We start from the raw sequence: 8,335 nt of genomic DNA on the forward strand, positions 1-8,335 counted from the left end.
AGGATTCCTGTCCATGATTTGCATTAGCACAAACTGAAAACAAACGAAATGTCCATTAAGAGTCAAAAATTAAAGATGATACAAATAGATGGAGAGATATACCATGTTCTTGGATTGGAAGAATCAACACTGTGGAAATGACTGTACTACCCAAAGCTATCTGCAGATTCAGTGCAATCCCTATCAAACTACCACTGGCATTTTTCACAGAACTAGAACAAAAAATTTCACAATTTGTATGGAAACACAAAAGACCCCGAATAGCCGAATCAATCTTGAGAACGAAAAATGGAGCTGGAGGAATCAGGCTCCCTGACTTTAGACTATACTACAAAGCTACAGTAATCAAGACAGTATTGTACTGGCACAAAAACAGAAAGATAGGTCAATGGAACAGAATAGAAAGCCCAGAGATAAACCAACACACATATGGTCACCTTTTCTTTGATAAAGGGGGCAGGAATGTACAGTGGAGAAAGGACAGTCTCTTCAATAATTGGTGCTGGGAAAACTGGACAGGTACATGCATGTAAAAGTATGAGATTAGATCATTCCCTAACACCATACACAAAACTAAGCTCAAAATGGATTAAAGACCTAAATGTAAGGCCAGGAACTATCAAACTCTTAGAGGAAAACATAGGCAGAACACTCTATGACATAAATCTCAGCAAGATCCTTTTGGACCCACCTCCTACAGAAATGGAAATCAAAACAAAAATGAACACATGGGACCTAATGAAACTTCAAAGCTTTTGCACAGCAAAGGAAACCATAAATAAGACCAAAAGACAACCCTCAGAATGGGAGAAAATATTTGCAAATGAAGCAACTGACAGAGGATTAATCTACAAAATTTACAAGCAGCTCATGGAGCTCAATACCAAAAAAACAAACAACCCAATCCAAAAATGGGCAGAAGACCTAAATAGACATTTCTCCACAGAAGATATACAGACTTCCAACAAACACATGAAAGAATGCTCCACATCTTTAATCATTAGAGAAATGCAAATCAAAACTACAATGAGATATCATCTGACACCAGTCAGAATGGCCATCATCAAAAAATCTAGAAACAATAAATGCTGGAGAGGGTGTGGAGAAAAGGGAACACTCTTGCACTGCTGGTGGGAATGTGAATTGGTACAGCCACTATGGAGAGCAGTATGGAGGTTCCTTAAAAAACTACAAATAGAACTACCATATGACCCAGCAACCCCACTATTGGGCATATACCATAAACCATAATTCAAAAACCATAAATTCAAAAAGAGTCATGTACCTAAATGTTCATTGCAGCTCTATTTACAATAGCCAGGAGATGGAAACAACCTAAGTTTCCATCATCGTATGAATGGATAAAGAAGATGTGACACATATATACAATGGAATATTACTCAGCCATAAAGAGAAACGAAATTGAATTGTTTGTAGTGAGGCGGATGGACCTAGAGTCTGTCATGCAGAGTGAAGTAAGTCAGAAAGACAAATACCGTATGCTAACAGATATATATGGAATCTAAGAAAAAAAATGTCATGAAGAACCTAGGGGTAAGACAGGAATAAAGACACAGACCTACTAGAGAATGGACTTGAGGATATGGGGAGGGGGAAGGGTAAGCTGTGACAAGGTGAGAGAGTGGCATGGACATATATACATTACCAAACGTAAAATAGAAGCTAGTGGGAAGCAGCCGCATAGCACAGGGAGATCAGCTCGGTGCTTTGGGACCACCTAGAGGGGTGGGATAGGGAGGGTGGGAGGGAGGGAGGGAGGGAGACACAAGAGGGAAGAGATATTGGAACATATGTATATGTATAACTGATTCACTTTGTTATAAAGCAGAAACTAACACCAAATTGTAAAGCACTTATACTCCAATAAAGATGTAAAAATAAAAAGTGTAAGCTGTTTTTATTATTGGATGCAAGCTAGTGATGCTGTAAAAGCTTTCAGCAAGTATGTGTTTCTTTCTTATATAAAGAACTGCCATTAAGGCTGCCCTAATATTTTTTAGATTACATTTACCTATAGATTACTTACAGGTTCAAATCTACAGTGGAAATAACTTTTTTTTTTTTTTACTAGTTTTGGAATGATGTTTTTAAACCAGTTCCTTAGAAGACTCCTATGTGACCCACACTAGTAAAATATACCTTCAGGTGCCTCCTCTGTCTGTAGGGAACAGCAGTGTAAAATATGTAAACAAATGAGTGTCCTTGTTTGCTAAAATTTAGTCTGTTGATCATGTTGTATTATTGCTCTTCCCCAAATTCTTTCTCTCCATCAGGTAACATTCCTTATTATTAGGAAGAGGAAGTTCCTTAACATGTTATTTCGACAGCATAATTTACCCAGATGATGGTCATTATGATGATGCTTCATTTGTTTTTGATTTATTTTACTTTTTTTGATGATGCTTTAGATTCATTTAGAGTCCACCATTCAGAGAGGAAGAATAGCTGGCCTACATTATTTATCATACTTATTAAAAATTGCTGCATTCCCATTTGTGAGTTTGTTGAACGACTGGGTAGCATACCTCTTTATAAAGCTAAAATGGAGAGTAATAAATGAAAACACTCCCTAGCTATACTATTGATTTAATTGTTTATTAAAATAACCTCATATTGGACTTGTATTTTCCTCTTAGAAAATTGGCAAAGTGCTAATCTATTTAGTTTAACTGGACCAAGTACATGTCTTATTTAACTTTGATTCCCCAGCACAAACTCATTTATTAAGAATAACTGCTTGGGACTTCCCTGGTGGTGCTGTGGTTAAGAATCCACCTGCCAGTGCAGGGACACGGGTTTGAGCCCTGGTCTGGAAAGATCCCACATGCCGCGAAGCTGCTAAGCCTGGGCGCCACACTACTGAGCCTGCGCTCTAGAGCCCGTGAGTCACAATTGCTGAAGCTCACACACCTTAGAGCCCGTGCACCGCAACTACTGAGCCCACATGCTGCAACTAATGAAGCCCGTTCCCTCTAGGGCCCATGTGCTGCAACTACTGAAGCCCACATGCATAGAGCCCCTGCTCTGCAACGAGAAGCCACCACAATGAGAAGCCTGCACAGTGCAACAAAGAGTAGCCCCCGCTCGCCACCACTAGAGAAAGCCCATGTGCAACAATGAAGACCCAACGCAGCCAATAAATAAATAAAATAAAATAAAATAGAATAAACAGTCGAGAATATTGGACTTTATTTTTAAAAAAAGAGTGAATGCCTGTTGAATCGAATTAATCAGCCAAACAGTAGACAAATGAAAGTTGTGGTTAATAAGATGGGCCAGACTGAAATAGTATTCTTGTTGAGAAGCTTGCTTTAATCACCTTCTTATTTTCCAGCCTTATATAATCATGTATTAATGTGATAGAATATTTCTCATATTGAGAAAATAATAGTTTTGTATTACGCTGAATCTGCCTGGGAATAAAATAGACACCTTATCAAATTCAGTGGAGGTGTCATGAGAATTGATACCTAAGGGTTGTTGTGGGAACACATTTAAATTTTAAAAATATACAAGATTTTTGATATTGTCTCATGCCCACTATATTGTTTGGGAATCATGCAGTTTCAATTTATAGAATTGCATCATGTATTTTAGGGCTGGAGAGAAACTTGATAAGTCCTGCATTGAACCTAAAGAGGAATGCATTGCCATAAGGTGCTCATTCAAAAATCAAATAATGATGTGAATAATGTTGATCATCTCTGCTGGAGGAAAAACATGCTACACATTAAACACATTACTTATTATATATTTATTTAACAATCTTGGACTTTATTACTACAGTGTTTTGTAGTATGTATGCCTTATTTCTTTTCTTATAGTTAAATGTCTGAATTCTGAGAAATTTCAGCATGCTTTGGTGAGAGGAACAGGCATCTTATTTTCAAAAAGATGCAGGCACAGACTGTTTTTGACCCAAAGGTGTATTACTGACCAAAATTCAGCCATCTAGTCTGGAAAATAAATGAAGAATTCTGCTGCTGGTGAGATGAATACATAGGTAGAGGGAGGTGAAGAATATAAACTACTTAGCAGCCTTAAAGTTTCTCTTGACTTTGATATAAGTGCTGGAGAAACATCAATGTTATCATTCCCAGAGACCATTCATTTAGAAATGGAAATTAGAACAGATGGAAAAATACAGTGTTGGGAGTTACCTATCAGGAAACAAAATGGATGTGTGTGATATCTACCCACTGTCATGGTGAGGGCCCTGCATTACACTTACTGTCTAAAGCTTACTGTGCTGAAACCTTCACAGCAAAGGTTCCCGTTCCTCATAATGACCTCTAAGTGAAAGTGAATGAGGTTTAGCTACCAGGTGTGTGCTTCTGGAACAACACACGAAGGGCCCTATTTTTTAATTTTATTTTATTTTTATATTATTTTATTTTTTGGCTGCGTTGGGACTTTGTTGCTGCATGCGGGCTTTCTCCAGTTGCGGCAAGTGGGGGCTATTCTTCATTGTGGTGCATGGGCTTTTCATTTCGCTGGCTTCTCTTGTTGCGGATCATGGGCTCTAGGTGCACAGGCTTCAGTAGTTGTGGCTTGCGGGCTCTAGAGCACAGGCTCAGTAGTGTGGCACATGGGCTTAGTTGCTCCGCGGCATGTGGGATCTTCCCAGATCAAGGATCAAACCCATGTCCCCTGCATTGGCAGATGGATTCTTAACCGCTGCGCCACCAGAGAAGCCCACAGTGGGACCTTTTAACGTTGTTCCAAAGCTATTTTCTTTGGAATACTGTTCTGTGAGATTTGGTAGAAAAAGAATCCCATGATCGGGGAGTCAGGCTGGGGAGCGGGGATGCCAGGAAGTCGCAAGGAGGGAGTGAGGAAGCAGGAGGACATGACTGAAACGGACCTGGGCTGATCGGGACTGGAGAGGAAGGGAGGCCTGACTGGCTGCGACCTGTGCGGAGAGGAGAGGAAAAGATGCTAGAACCACAGGAGAATGGCTTGATTGACCTACCAGATTATGAGCACATAGAAGATGAAACTTTTCCTCCATTTCCACCTCCAGCCTCTCCAGAGAGAGGAGGTGAAGGAGCTGAACCTGAAGAAGAGTTAGGGAGAGGGGCACCTGTTCCTGTACCTCCAAAGAGAACAGTTAAAAGGAACATACCCAAGCTGAATGCTGAGAGATTAATTTCAGAGAGAGGGCTTCCAGCATTAAGGCATGTGTTTGATAAGGCAAAATTCAAAGGTAAAGGTCATGAGGCTGAGGACTTGAAGACACTAATCAGACACATGGAGCACTGGGCGCATAGGCTATTCCCTAAACTGCAATTTGAAGATTTTATTGACAGAACTGAATATCTGGGAAATAAAAAGGAAGTTCAGACCTGTTTAAAACGAATCCGACTTGATCTCCCTATTTTACATGAAGATTTTGTTAGCAATAATGATGAAGTAGGGGAAAATAATGGCCATGGTGTAACTGCTACTGAGTTAGATCCCTTTCTGACAAACTCATCTGAAAGTGCAAAGTTTGCTTCTGAGTCGAGTAGAAGTCTAACAGAAGAACAACAACAAAGAATTGAGAGAAATAAACAACTGGCCTTGGAAAGAAGACAGGCAAAGCTACTGAGTAATAGTCCCTAGGAAACGACTTGTTAATGAACACACCCAGTACACAGACACCTGAAGAGGGTAGTACAGGTGAAGAGCAAAAGGAGGAAGAATCAAATGGATTTAACAAAGACCTTCTAGACGATCCACATAATGATGCTGCTGCCAATACTGTAAATGAAGAGGAGGCATTAAAAATAGAGAAAATGCAACTGGACCAGTCCTTTTAAAATATATAATAGTAACTTAAGGCTTCATCTAGAAATGTTACTGAGGTTGGATAGGCCTCAAATGAGAAAATCTATTAACTTGCTATCTTCCAAATTTGAGATGACTATGCATTTTGCCTACTTTGAGTGAAAATCCTTATATAGTGAAACTTTTATAGATTCCTGTTTAAAATCTGGTATTATTTATACTTGTTTCTTATTCACTTTCATTGTCTATTTATTCTCCTTAGTGTTTATTTTTATATGGGTATGACCTTGTAAAAATGATTGGTAGTTAATAAGTAGCTTCCACTGCTAGTGTGCCATTGAATGCCCTGTTTTTACTAAACTGGGTGGTGTTTTAAGATGTAAATATGTAATAAATGCTAATGTTCTTTTTTTCTTTTTAAATAAAAAGCTCACAAACTAAAAAAAAAAAAAAAAAAAGAATCCCATGATCAGAATGTTTGGGAAACACTGAATATTTTATCCCCACGTTATACATTCAAAATGTATATTTTTTACATCAGACCTAAAATTCCTAGAATAAACAAAAACTGAAAAAACAAACCAAAAAATCCTGCTAATTCGATTAATACAAGTTTTCCACTGAACACTTGTGAATGTTTTTGAGGCACTGGCTGATACTGAACACAGTCTTGGGAAGGTTGATCTAAGGAATTAAAATTCTGTAAATTATGAGGAAAACACTTTTAGGTGAGAAGAGATGCATATGGTAGCAGGCTTCAGTATTCTGTATTTCCATTCGGGAAATTGTTCTTATTTGATCCCTTCCACCCTTGATCCTTTTTCCTTTCAGTGGACTCTGTAGTAGGGATAAAGGGGAGAATGTCATTTACTACCCTAGAAGAGCTATTTACTCTAGTGTAAATACAGTGGAGGCTGGTAAAAGTGTGTTGATAATAAGACATATTAGCTTAGGTTCTCTTGGTAGCAAATAACAAAAACTAAATCAAAGTTGGATATGTGAAACCCAAGGGCAGAAATACAGCCAGGCTCAGGAAAGGTCTAGGAAGCAGCTATATCATTTCCAGTAATGTGATCGCCGAACTGCTTTTCAACAAAGGGCGTCTTCCTAATGAACTTCAAAATGAGCTCTGCTGCTTGTTGGAGTTAAAATATATATATATATATATATATATATATATATGTTTATACATATATATACGTATACACACACACACACAAGCATGCATATATACATATGATACAAAGAAAGAAAACATATATAAGTGGATGTTTTGTTATTACAACATGCATGCCAGGCATTGGTGACCATGGGAGGTCACCTCCGTGTTTCTGAGCAAGACAGCCTAACACTCATTTTTCCATTATCACTGTTGCCCAGAGTGAACTTGTCAAAGAGATACTCCACCATTCAGACTTCCAAACCCCTCCACCCCCCATCTTGCTACTCATACTTAACCATTAGTATTTGCATAATTAATGCACATAAACATTTCAGGTGAAACTGCAGACACCCTTTATTTTAATCCCTGCCCAATCCCATTCCCTTCACTTGTTCCCCAGAGGCAACTGCAATCATGATTTTCAGGCTATGGTTCTATACTTTCACTATGCACATGCACCCACGTTCACCAGGTACCCCTACCTCACCCCACCCCACCCCAGTCTACCCCCATATACCTACATTATTTATAAGGGGAAGACTGATTTTGTGTTTTCCAGGGCCCCATGGAACACCTTCTCCCTCCCACTGTGGAGATCCTGAGCTGCATCTGGTTGGGGTATGGCTGTGTTCAGAAACTCCTGGATACCTGTTTTAAAACTTAAAAAATGAGAGATTTGCCCACATGAATCAACCAGAGACCTTTATTTATTTATGAACCAATAACTTTATTGGAAGAAACGGAAAAACTGGAAGAAAAAAACTTAAGTGATAAAATAAAGTCCAGGAAAAGAGAGTCCTGCCCTTGTTGCCAAAAAAAAAACCAAAACCAAAACTTAAGTGAACTTCTTCTGCAAGGGCACTCTTGCCGTCTGCATGGCAGGCATGGTGACCAGGGCTCTGGTCACCCCGTGGCTCTGGGGAAGTCCAGTCCAGGCTCATTTCTTCTTGTCGCTGTCGCCCAGGGTGAGCTTGTCAAAGAGTTACCCTGCCAGCTCGATGTCTGGGGCCCCCATCATGCTCAGGGTGGTGACATGACCCTCCAGCTGTCTGATGAGCGCCACCTACTGGCTGAGGTAGTGAGTTGCCAGGAAGTGGAGCAGGTGGGGGTCGCACTTGTCGGTGGCCAGCTGGTGCAGTGGAGCAGGCTCCGGGTCGCTAGCTTCTCCAGGAACAAGGCGCACTTCATGGCCTTGAGGCCGCTCTTGCACTCGTCACTGACTGGCTTCCTGATGTCTTGGAAGTTGAGGCGGCCCCCCGCGCTGGTTCTGCAGGCGCTTCAGGCCCCGGGCCCACAGTGGCGCAGGAAGAACCGGCTGAAGTGCTTCAAGGCCACGTCGTCGCGGTGGAGGTAAAAGGCCACGGCCAGGCACACGAAAGAGGC

At 40.3% G+C, this 8,335-nt stretch overlaps 1 pseudogene across 1 annotated transcript; it reads left to right on the forward strand.

Annotated features, from left to right (window-relative positions):
• Positions 1-4,820: 4,820 nt before the first annotated feature.
• Positions 4,821-6,928, forward strand: LOC309797944 (TIMELESS-interacting protein-like; annotated as a pseudogene). The gene has a single exon. The product of its transcript is annotated as a TIMELESS-interacting protein-like (transcript).
• Positions 6,929-8,335: the final 1,407 nt, after the last annotated feature.

This window comes from Mesoplodon mirus (genome assembly GCF_964341445.2).
Source record: "Mesoplodon mirus genome assembly, contig: HAP1_SCAFFOLD_1253, whole genome shotgun sequence".
In the NCBI taxonomy this organism is placed as follows: Eukaryota; Metazoa; Chordata; class Mammalia; order Artiodactyla; family Ziphiidae; genus Mesoplodon; species Mesoplodon mirus.